This window comes from Rhyacophila brunnea, unplaced genomic scaffold, assembly GCF_057557595.1.
Source record: "Rhyacophila brunnea isolate RB1 unplaced genomic scaffold, BYU_Rbru_1.0 scaffold_9, whole genome shotgun sequence".
NCBI classification, from domain to species: Eukaryota; Metazoa; Arthropoda; class Insecta; order Trichoptera; family Rhyacophilidae; genus Rhyacophila; species Rhyacophila brunnea.
In genome coordinates, this window is record NW_028233361.1 from 39800983 (window position 1) to 39814146 (window position 13164).

At 32.3% G+C, this 13164-nt stretch overlaps 1 protein-coding gene across 1 annotated transcript in view; it reads right to left on the reverse strand.

The window, feature by feature from the left end:
- Positions 1 to 3871, reverse strand: part of LOC147063619 (sodium-dependent neutral amino acid transporter B(0)AT3) — a 69849-nt gene extending 65978 nt beyond the window's left edge. Inside the window, exon 1 of the mRNA XM_085959759.1 lies at positions 3691 to 3871. The gene's annotated coding sequence lies outside the window, so the exon portion shown is untranslated. The remainder of the gene's footprint in view (positions 1 to 3690) is intronic.
- Positions 3872 to 13164: the final 9293 nt, after the last annotated feature.

A 13164-nucleotide genomic window follows, 5' to 3' on the forward strand; every position in this document is an offset into this window, starting at 1 on the left:
GCGCAAGCCCTTAGCTTAGCTACCGATTTTGTTGAGTAAAATGAGAAAAATTACAAGTAGTTATACTAACCCGGGCGTAAACCAAAATATGTGTACAAAAAAAATATTTTATGAATGATGTTTTCATAAAAACTGTATTGTTTTGTAATCATTTCTATTTATATATGACTTTTATTTATATAGACTTATTATATAAATATAAATCTGTCTTAAAAATGTCAATAAAATGAGTTGTATAAACACTATATTATTAAAAGTTGTTGGATGATAAAAAATGCCATTGTATTTTAGAGTGAATAAGTATTATATTATGTAAAATCAAAAAACTTTTATAGTCTAGTAAATAAGAAAAATACTTACCTACCTAATAACTAAGCTACTATTGTATCAATGAATATAGTACCTTATAATTCGAGTTCATAAAAGCCTTTTCAGCTTGACCCATTATATCTGTGTTAAATGTACTGAAAAGCGAAAAATTCTTATTCACATTACCTATGTACGCACAGTCGCTACATTTACCCTTACGACGCTATCAAAAGGAAAATGAAACAGTTATTTTCCTCCTTATGAGACCTCTTTCGACAAGTGCGGGTAATAGCCAATGAAATTGCCATACACTTTATTCTCTTGATCCATTAAAATGTATTTTATTTCTTCGTTTTTAAGCTCTTTCTTTAAGCTCCACGGACATAATATGGATGTGGGGTAACTTTTAAGGGTCGTGACTCCTTTCAAATGTTTTACTTAAGAGCGTACATAAGTGAAACGGCAAATAATTTTCAACTGTATGTGGAACGAAATTACGGCCGCGTTGCCATTCGGAGAGCGATAGTCGAGGTATCTGCACGTCGATTCGTTTTGTCATGGCGTCGGATGAAAATATTCTTAAATCGTGTAAAGATGACTAAAATACTTTACGTATGTACTTAAAAAGAAAACATGTCAATGAATATACTATTATTATTACGAATATTATAACAAACATAACATAAAAAGGACGCATGTTGAACTTTTCTGACAAATTATATTTCGTTCGCAATCCGCGCATCGCCTAGTCACAATCTTTTTAGACCATGCCTCAGCTGAAGTATAGCCTTAAGCTTCTCCAGCGATACCTGTATTCCGCTGTCCACAGAGTTGAAGGTATTCAGAGGTTAGTAGTCATTTGTCAGATTGAGCAACTGTGTAAGCAAACCTTCCCTCTTTTTTTATGTTTTCGCTGACGATGACTGTATTGTTAAAATAACTGCTTTCCCTTCTGGTTATTTAGCCAAATAACTGCTAAACTCCCTAGAGACATCGTTTTTAATCGGTATTTTATATTTATTTCTTTCATAACTCGCGGCTCTCGTGGTGCAGTAGGTAAGCTACCCGAGAGTTCTGGGTTCGATTCCCGGTCAGGACACAACATTTATGTGTTTTTCTCAAAGCCTGGGTGTTTGTGATTGTTCAAAATTACTAACACCGACCTTGTACGAAAAAGCAAGGACATGGTTGTTAATAATTCTAAAAAAATCGGATTTATTTGACATCTTTTCCATCCATGAAAATCTTCATTTCCCCCTCTAATACGTCATCTCAAAATGCATCAATTTCACACATTTACTTATCATTTAAGGTTCTATCACTATCTATACAGATGGAAAAGACATTAGCTTTAACGAGAGAGACTAACAATCAATGGTCCAGTTTGATATGGCACTACTTTATCGTCTTTTTGTATCATTGCTCGTTTTGGATGCTCATTTTACGATTCAGCTCTAATACATTTTCTAAATTTAAACTTTTTTATTTTATTTAAATGTCGCTATCTTGGGCAAATTATAAATATTTAAATAATAAATGTCTCCAATGTAATTGACTACAGAGTGCCATTCTAAATGTTTTTAAATAATCCACAATTTTTCTCAGCATGTAGGATCCATGATTTTCAACTATCAACCTCCACTCTACTATCTTTTCTCAGTTCTCCTTACCATGATCCTCAGTCTGTTAAAGGTTTTCCATCTTTGGAACTCAGAACTGATTCTGGAAGGAGCATGCTCTACTTTCCTTGTTCGAAACCCTCAGAGCCTAAATTTGCTTCCCACGTAGACAATAACATATTAATTATTTCAAATATGTTATTAACTTTATCAGATTGTCTGCGAAAATATTATTAATTATTTTACAGATTCTTTTTTTCTTCCCTCATATTTATTCCTTTTCAATATTATATGTTTAATTTTTAACCATCAAACTTATCGGGAAGAAGTGTAAATATACGACATAGTCATAATTCATTTGAGAAGAACCAGCAGAATAATAAGTATTCTAGAGTATTGTATAAAATGCAGTGGCGAATGGCGGAGGTAGGCTATTAAGATCTGACATAAGTAGTCCATAATAAACTTTGTTAATCATACGTATTTGTTTTTATTGAACTAAGTCTACAATTTACAGATGGCGTTAATTAGTTTGTTAAAATTGAGATAATAGTCAAAAAATAATTGTCTATCTATAATATCTAAAATTGTGCAATTGAATCATAGATCATTTTTTATATTTTATCTGCTATGGTTTGGTTAAGGCAGGGCGTAAAGAATTTAAAAAACTAACCAATAACAGTGCAATATGTATTCTTAATTCAACGAAAACAAATAAGTATGAATGAAAAGTGTGCACTATTTTATCGAATCGCCCATAACATACAAACACTATGATAGTTTGGTTTAGGCAGGGTTTAATTGATTTTTAAAAACTAACCGACGCCATCTTTAAATTGTAGTATCAGTTTAATAAAACCAAATACGAATGACTGATAAAGTAGTTTAATGTCAACTATTTATGTCGGATCTTAACAGCCTACCTCCACCCTTCCCCACTGATAAAGTGATGAAGTTGACTTATAAATAACTTAATCTTAGTAGAACAATCAATTATAATAAGTCACAGAGATTTACTCGTTAATAGCTCTTGTGGTTATGAAGTGTGAAAGAAACGGATCAAAGAGCTTTGTTTTAGTGTTAGAAGAGGTCACGACCCCTAAGAATGGTAATATAGGAAAATGCAAGACAAGGAGAAATATTTAACAGAGAGTTTTTTGTTTTTTAAATAATTAGAAAATCTTTGGAATAAAATGTTTGAACATGCCTTCATTCTATGTTTAATCATAGTTTAAAAATTAATATATACATTGATTTCTGTTATCCTATATTCTTGTACAGATGATTTACCTTTATCCTTATATATACGTATAATATACCGAGTTAACTTACAAATCTATATTTACATATTACAATACATATATTATCTATTATGGTAATAATATAACATTTAAGAACTCTACCAAAATGTTATCTGGCTTTCCCCCAATAAATTTCCATAATCCTATTTTTATTCAGAGGCTACCTAAATATTTTATTCATACAGATGCGAATAAATTTAGTCAAACCTCCCTTAAAATTTGAATGAAGATAATACTAATTATAAATCAATACGTAGGTATGCAAAATCACCACCCCTCTACAACAGAGGTACCTAATATTTTTTTTTAAAACAATTAAATATTCATCAGTCGTATTTATTATATTTTAGTCCACGTCTAGACAAGACAAAATTATAAGTTAATTTATTATATAACCAAAAATACAATAGTACATACAAATAACGTATGAATTTTATTATAAGACTAGTTTTTTTTCTCACCAATAATGAAGTAGAGGTGTTTTATCTCTTATCGTGCACAAAAAAAAACACTAACTGGCTGTATATTATTCAACTGAATAGCATTAAATATCAAATAAAAAAAGCATTGTGTTCTATATTTGAATTTGGGTCTTAAATGAAATGAGAAATCGCGCGGGAAATTGAACGTGCGTGCTAGCGAAATGGCGGGCTAGAAGCGACTGAGTAAAACGAGGGCTTTTCACGAACAGGGTCTCCCGATCGTGGCGGTTGTACGTCGTCGATACGTTTTGGAGATGCGTGCGCTTATTATGGAAACCTTTTGGGACAGGGTTGACAACGGGACAATGGGGCGAAATTCTGAAAATAATACATGATTAATTGCGACGGACGTCCCTTATTTGGGTCACATTTAAAATCATCAAACAGCTGACGTGAAAAACTGTCAATGACACATATCTATTCCTTTTGTCGATTCAAAATTTATAAATAGAAGCTTTCAAATACAATTATAATAATATTCAAATTTAATAGAACATTTTACAAAGACGTCGGAGAAAAGCATCTCTAGTAAACTGAGCCTAAATATACGAGACTGAAACTGGAAAAATAGGTAATAGAACTAACATAATATTTATTACCTGCAAGTATTTTCTCATTACAGATTAATTTATGGTGAACCTCGCCCTATTACCACATATATCAAAAACTGAAACCACTTCAGCACAATAATAAATTCCTTAAATTTATTCAATGTGCAAACAACCCCGAAACGTTAATCTATCATGAGTGGATGTTATCATTGATATCTGTTGGTATATGAATTATTTGGGTGATATTTTATATAAAGATTATTTCAAATACGAAATATGTTCGACTTGTATTGTAACCAAAATATAATGCATATTTAGACTGTAAAAGGACAAACTGCGTCAATTTTTATAGATGAAAAAACACACCGAATAATGATGTAAACACAAAAAGTGCATGTATATATTATTATACTATTAATGAAATTACAAAGATGTTTCAATACGCTAACTCACAAAATAATACTTTTTCTGCGGTTACCTGGAAACACAAATCTAAAGGAAAGTGAGTTGCCTTCAGAGTTAGGTTTAAATTATGTTATTTTCAATAGTTGCGTCTGTATCATAATATGCATTAAGTTAGTCAAGTTTGTCACGTAAACGAAATGCGTATTCAACATTGATAATATTTGAGGACACTCGACGCGCTTTGTGTTTCTGGCGATTTATGAGCTGGACTGTCATAAACTAATAATCTAAAAACATTGGTAGCGACTGGCTTTCATATTAATCTGTTATGTGATGGCTATCAATTTTCAAGCACACAACATATTCCGGAAATGTCATCAATTTCCGTAATACTAAAAATCCATAAGCCTCCCTCTAGTTATAATTTCTCTTTAAGTATTTTTTATTTTTAAATGTTTTAGCTAATATTTTTATCATATGCAAAATCATAGTAAATATCATTGAACACACAACATATCTTCAAGATCCTTTCAAAGACAAGCGAAATAAAATTATAATCCCTCACCAGGTCACATTATCATCAGATGGAAGGGTTGATAACAACGCACATAGAAAATAATAGGATGCCAATACTTATTCTGTGGTGTCAATAAGGTTTGAAATTTTCACTGCGCCCTGGAGATGCCCTTATACGTCATGATAATCGTTCACTTACAGTTTGGACTCACTTACACCTTAGCTATATAAAACATCATTGGCGGCATGGTATTCCATACCAATTAGCCAACACATTATTTGCAGCGTACTGCCGAATACCAATAGGCTGACCAATGAAAAGGTTTAAGGAATATCAAAAAATATTATGCGTAAAACGCATGAGGTAAAAGTCGAAATCATGTCAAAATATATAGACAAATTTATTGATAGCACATAACTAAGCTCGTTCTTTTCATCAGTTATTATTTTTCACACTAGAAAAAATGTACGGGTAGCAGTGCCACCTCTTAACATTCTTGGTATGGCGATATGCTAGTACTGCATTGTAAGTTTCTGTCAAGCTATTATAAGACCATCTAGCATTTGTTTTCATTCACGACCCGATTAAAATAAACCATTCCTATTTGCGAGTCAGTTTATTTTTCAAATTTAGGATTTGCGTTTTCGTAAATGGTTTTTTGCACCTTACCCCTTTTAATACATCTTCGCCCTCTCTTGTATATTTTCTATCATGTTTTAACGGAAGATAGATAGATAAATCCAGAGAGATATATATATATAATATTTATATATATATATATATATTGTAAATGGGAATTTGATTTTCTAATTATTATAACAGTGAGGAATCTAGTGTGTTCCTGTGAAAAATAATTTTATAAATATGTTCTTAATTTCAATGCACGTATCTGCACACTTTATCTCAAAATTTCATCTTTATGAAAATTTCAAATTAAACTTACACCTTAAATTAATATTACCTGAGATAAAGATGGCATTTTTCATTGAGAGGGAGTTGGGAAAATTTATCATTGAACAAGTGCCGGTATGCTAAAAAAGGTTGAGAAACTATCATTTAATGTTCCGTAGTTAGCAATGCCTACCAGAAACGCTGGCAGTCACCTATTGTTTCTACAAATATTCAATTTAATAACATAATATTGTTAATAAATGAATACGAAAGTTAGAGCCTAATATCAAAATTGTTTGCTAATTAAAAATATTTGAAGCTTTCAAATTTTGCGAATTCAATGAACGTGAGCAGCTTATGGTATTAATTGGCAATTAAGTTAAATAATTTTTAATTAATAATCATTATTGATGCCATGACAACCCTGGCAGTAATCTTCCAGGAAGCAACAATATCCAGTCAACCGGAAATGGTATTGGTGACAAACGTCCTGTCCGACCCTTACTATAGTTGATGGCAAAATTGATAAGTCACCTCTTTCATAATCATGGACTTTTGTCAGTGATATTCTAGTCTTATCTAGACTATTCTAGCTAATGACTTAATTAATATTTAATTCAGTATTGAACTACTGAAACTCTACCACATTAGAAATACATTAAAAATGTTAATATATTAATCAAGAGCTTCAGAAAATATGATTCTTTTGAACGATATATGTATTTTTCAAAGACGCCAGTCCAATCGCGCACAAAAGGAGACGTTTTCGTGTCTGGACCCTTTCCCCAGAAAAAATACAAATTATTTATGAAAATATAATATCACTTACGGGCGGGTTGGCACCACTATTCTCGGTATTCTACGACACCTAAACTGAAAAACCCGTTACACTCATGAATTGGTGCAACCGAACACTAATGGCTATAATAATTATAGTTACATGCAAGTTGTACGTATGCAGTTAGCCATAGGATACTTCTTCGTAAGCCGTTATTCTTGAAACATGTGTTCGTATAGCATTTCATCAAATGACGAGTTGTTCGTGGAACATTTCACCGTGAAGTATTATATTGTACGTATGTTACAAAATGCGGCGCTAGTTTGCAAACAGAAATGTTAAAACTACATATTAATAATAATTATATACGATATGATTGTAATTCTAATTTAGTTACCTGCCTATTTTCTTTTGTCTTTCTGATGGTTTTATTACGTATTTTTAAGTGTTTTATTTAGGCATGAATTATTATATGTTAACAACTCGTCAATTGATAAAATGCTATACGACCACATGTGTCTAGGACAGCAGCTCACAAAGAAGTGTCCTGCGGTCAATTGTACACGTACAAATTTCCGGACACGAATAATTATGACCGTTAAGCCACGCGCATTCGATAACCATTGTGGATGTGATAGCTCGCAATAATTCGTAAGTGAACAGCCCTTAATTATACCTGCATGCCAGGTATTTAACGCTGTACCTACTCAAAGTAGAGTGTCTGGGTATGGTGAATGTGCCCGTAAAAGTGCGTTATTCCGCAGTTGAAGCGACGAGAAACTTTAAGTAGTAAGCGAAATAAATGTGGAAGTCAGAGGCACCTTAAAAAATATTATGTATATTTTTTTCAAATTGAAGCCCTAAAGTATTTTTCTGTGTGCGCGCCTACGCCAGTCATACGTCTAGCTCAAAGTAACACGCAAGCCCCACGTCAAAACATTTAATTCGAAAACCTTTATGGTTGTTCACAAAAATGATAGCTTTATTTATAATGCATATTTGATCCGATGACAATGAGAAAAGACTACGTTATAGTTTGAATTTAATAGACAAAAAAACATGATTTAAGAAATTATATAATCTGCATAGCGGCCTGGGTAAGCGTCTCCTGAGGATAAAATAAGACCTGGATAGTCGAAGCTGAGATAGCTTGACTGTGCCACGAGAGATTTCAGAATGCTCGGCCAATATCAACTAGAAAGCATCAGTGTTGAATCGTTCCACCACTGTTTTAGTACGGAGTGTTAGATTTTGGATATGGCCAATGTCGCTCAGACGGTCAAACTATTTTTTCCACGAGACAGCAAAAATTTTGAGGATTTTATAAACCGGAACGGTGCTCCGGTGCGTTCCGGTCCATTTAGAGCCCTGACGGAGCGTCTCTATGGTCGTAATGTTTCAATCCACCCAGGATCGTACATAATAATAATTTGGTGTTAGGCTGTTTTTACAGACGACGTTTGATCTAGCTTAGTCACTCACTACTGATCTCTCAAGATAACCTTAACGTGACCCTCATTTTCTTCAAACCAAAGTCCGATCTTCTTACATCCAGTAAATACCTATACCTGACAAGTGTGTTCTATTTATCTGATCTACACAGCCTACCTCGTTCCAAAAGTCACCCTTCGAATCTGATATATGATACCAGAATTACATGAAAAAATTGGCGAACAATTAGGATTATTTGAGGCAGTGCTCCGCAACCGGTGTGCCGCCAGACGATGCTAGGTGAGCCGCGGAGCATTGCTTCCAAAAAAAACACAAATAATTTAGTATAAACGGCCCACGTGCTCGTCGTAGGTCAAAATTGAGTTTTTATTGTATTTTCAAACCATGATCCTGGACACTCCTTAAACGTTGTAGATAATCTATTTATATAATTTTGAAGCCTTATTATCCTTCATAGTTATTTTAAACATTTGATGACTGCATAAAGTATTTTTGTTACATAAAATAATATTCTTTTAAACCTCTCGCTCTAATGTTTTAGAATATAGTCATATTTCGGTACATAACTGTGCAGTGGTGTTAAGATTTTTTACATTTATTAATTTTTAAACGCATTTATAAAACCATTAGTATAAGTTATTACGAGATAATTTTTGTAAAATATTCACGATAAAAAATTATATTGATAATCTCTGTGATCCCAAATTTGACAAGAATTAAGCATTTTATTATTCAAAAAATCGGCAAGATTAACACATTTGAAGATGATTCTAAAGATACTTATTATAAGCTATGTTTTTGAACATTCAATTGTGATAAAGATCTTATGAATAATGATTGCTTTGTAATAATTATTGACCTAAGAATAAGGTAGTGTTTTTTTTAAATACGCCATTTCTTTTGTCATTCCCCAGTGGTTAAGCTACAACATAAGGCCGTAGCCATAAATTGACAAACTATAATTGAAGTAGGGAGTAAAATTATATTGACGCGCGTGTTTGAACATGTACCGTTTAAAAAAAATAAAAAAAAATTCGGTTAGGTCAATTTTTCGACGAGCATGTCCCCCCTTAATAGCCACCTACATGAACTTATTAGAACAATGCAAGGTCAGAATGAAAATAATATATTGGACGTGATCTAATAAATCAAGGATCTCTACAAATGTACCAAGGGACCTACTAGACCACCAATGAAAACAAGCAATTAATTTTGGATCCGTCTCAAAAACATTTAACTTTGCTTCAAAAGAAATTTCATTATTACTCTCCTACAATCAATACGACTGGATGCGATACCCTTTTGCAACCAATGCCGAAAATTCTATAGAATCGCTTATGCTGCCGGGCTTAGGGCACCGAGGTCATATTTTGGTGTATAAATTGTTTTACGTATGGTGTGCCGCGGAATTCTGGGAAGACCTTTACTGTGCCGTGGGTGAGAAAAGGTTGCGGAGCACTGATTTAAGAGACCGCGTGGTGTCCATAAGTTCAATATACGAAACGCATTTGGGCAAATAAGAACAAAAATAAATAGAAACGTGATAATGCTGTTTTATTTAAGCGAAAAGCTTGCAAACCATAGTTGCAAAAAAAATATATTAAGATTTCTCTACACTGCGTATGTTTATACGTAATATCTTATAGTAGAAAAAAAGTTTCACATACCTTTCAATAAAAAAAAGATACACTATACCTAATACATTTTCTCAGAAGTGTGTATGTTCAATACTTGAATATCTTGTGAATTATTCGTTGAATAAAAAAATAGTTAATTAAAAATATTAGCAAGTTCAAGTAAGTTACAATAAAAATATCTTGGAGTAATCCGTGACGTCGGTTAGTAATCAAAGCAATACCTACTTTGATTTAAAGTACAAAATCCGATAGCTAATGTAGCTCAATTTTGAAAATCGCTTCAGAGAGTATTATAAGAGCCATTAGTTAAAATTTGTCTCAATTAAGTTCGGCTCCTTTAGCATTGTGGTCAATGTGAACGGCGCAAAACCCAAGGGATGCAAGTTCGATTTCTGATTACTTTTTTCAAAAAGATTTTTTCTATTTGTTATAATACATTTTCTCAGAAGTGTTTTCAAAATTATGTATTTTCAAAAAAGAATCATTTTACGGTCAACAGTTACCTACTCTAATTTAGTGCCGCGGATATTGTAGTTATGTTATATTATTTCACGAAATATAATATTATGTAGATCCTCCGTTAAAGCTAATAATAAAATTCTACAGTTTCTGTATTAAATTTGTATTTTATTAAAGCTATGAGCTTTTGAAAGCTATTTGAAAGCACAGACTTTGCTTTACATCAAAATTTTAAAGTTTTGTTGGCATGTTTCATGACAAATTATTATAACGACTCACTAAAAGTTAGCGAATCAGTTTTGCGGCCGCAAAATCTGTATCTAGTCTGTGAATTTGTGAACTAACTTTATATTCCTAAAATAATGGAAAATTTGTTCATTTATTCTAATAATCACAGTAAATTATAATAAATATTAAGGGGTTTGTTTTGAAACCTTGATTTATGACGCTTTTATTCTGTTTGTAGTAAGGGAGAATGAGACAGTTTCATTATTTAAAATATAAGCCTCATGTCACGTTTTTATAACTAATCTACATTTCTCTTTTAACCTATGCCACTCCTCCCCTTTTATTTGAAAATGAACTAGTATGTTAACACTAAAACTTAAAGAGATGATGACGTCGAGTATTAATCAAAAGGTTGAATTTGATCATTGGTTGGGCCAAATCCTCTTATTTATTATTGTCACAAGACCAGACGATGAGCAAATACGGGTCATAATATGACCGTGATTGCGAATAAGGAGTTAACTCAAGTGATATCCATAAAGATGGCGTGGGCAAGTTTGTTATAAGTTTACCGTCGCTACCTACAGCGTGACTCATAAAAAACCTATCTGTTCGACGCACTATTTGTTGCACTAAGTCTTTTACGGTTTGAGTGAACGTCGCGTCAACCTATCATCATCATTCATCAACCTCATCCATCAAAGTGTATCGTCCGTGTGCCAGTGCGTGAGTGCGTGAACACCGAACCAGTTCCAGTGCGAGCCAGCCCTCTCAACATCAAAGGTCAGCATCTGGGATCCTGTGTAAGCCCCCCCTCATAGATCCGTAATCCACCATCCAGCGAAAGCGCCACCAATCATAATTATGTAGGATACAAATAGCTAAATAAAATTGGTAAAAGACATTGGCCGGAATTCTATGAGTGTGGATTCGAGGTCTCTCCGATACCAAACTATAGTATGTTTATGTGTTATTAGAATTATCTAAATATATTGTTTATTATAGGACACATCGTTGTGAAAGAAAAGTGAAGAAAAATGGTAGAGCACATAAAACAACAAGCTGAACTCTTTTCGTTACGTATAAACTAAAAGCTCATACCTACTAGGTACTAGGAAAATATAATATTTTTTTATCCATAATTTTGTTCACAAACTAAAATGATTTTCCTATCCCACCTTATATTTTTTCTGTGGAAAGTTTTTATCTTTATCCATTTGGCCTCAAAAGATAATAAACTTTCAACTTAATACCTACAGCCGTGTTGGTAAGACCAGAAACATACTGTTTTAACGTCACGTGAGCTCATATGTCACAAATTTAAATTGTAATATTATCAAGCTTATAAAATACACTACTATATCAGTCAAACCATATAGTCGTGTTTATTTAATTAATACAATAATTATTTTTGTACGTTATGCAGAGTGAGGAGTGATCTGAGTACAGTACTCTCTCAGTAATCCGCCACCCCAAAAACCAGACAAATGTCCAATTAGTGAAAGCAGCGGATTATAGTGCATACATACAATATCGTGTGTATAGTGGCAAAAGGCGATAAGTCAAAAAACCTTGTGCTAAGACAATCGACTTTTTCCAAAATCAATACATTCCTATTCCTATAAATATTCATATCTTGTCATTATTAGCGAACTAAGCAATTTATGAAGTTTATTGATCATTTAAGAATAGGATTAATAGATTATCTATTTATGTTTAAAGTAATAATAATTAGTTATTTGCATTTATTAACAAAAAGGCAACTTATTGTCTTTTGCCACTTGAGTTTGGAGCTAAAAGAATATACAAATATGTTGCAGTTAAGTAGCATGATACAGGACTTTAGAAATTGATTATTTGCTTCATATTTTATGGATATTGGATATTTAAAAATAAATTTTATATTTTTATGAAAGGTTAGTATTAATAAAAATCAAATCAAGAGATTCTACCATTGTCGAACGAACATTGTACATTTTTTCTTTAACCTTTTGTTAATAATAATGTCTAAATATTGAGAGTATTGTAAGGCTATTCCATTCATTGATTTAATGTTTTAGGTTTAAAAATCTTCCTGGAAGTGATATAAATGTTTAAGGGGGGACATGCTCAGGGTAGGTCAAAATGGAGCTTTTGTTCTATTATCAAAGCATGATCCTGGACATACCTTAAACGTTGTAGATAATCTATTTATATAATTTTGAAGCCTTATTATCCTTTATATTTATTTTAAACATCTGATGACTGCATAAAGTATTTTTATTACATAAAATAGTATTTTTTTAAACCTCTCGCTCTAATGTTTTTGAAAATAGTCATATTTCAGTACATAAACGTGCAGTGGTGTTAAGATTTTTGACATTTATTAATTTTTAAACGCATTTATAAAACCACCTAACTGATTTCTTTTTTTTTAAACGGTACATGTTCAACATCCCACATCTGAAGTGTTCTGTTAACATTTGAAGATAATTCTAAAGATACTCATTATAAGCTATGTCTTTGACCATTCAAGTGTGATAAACATCTTACGAA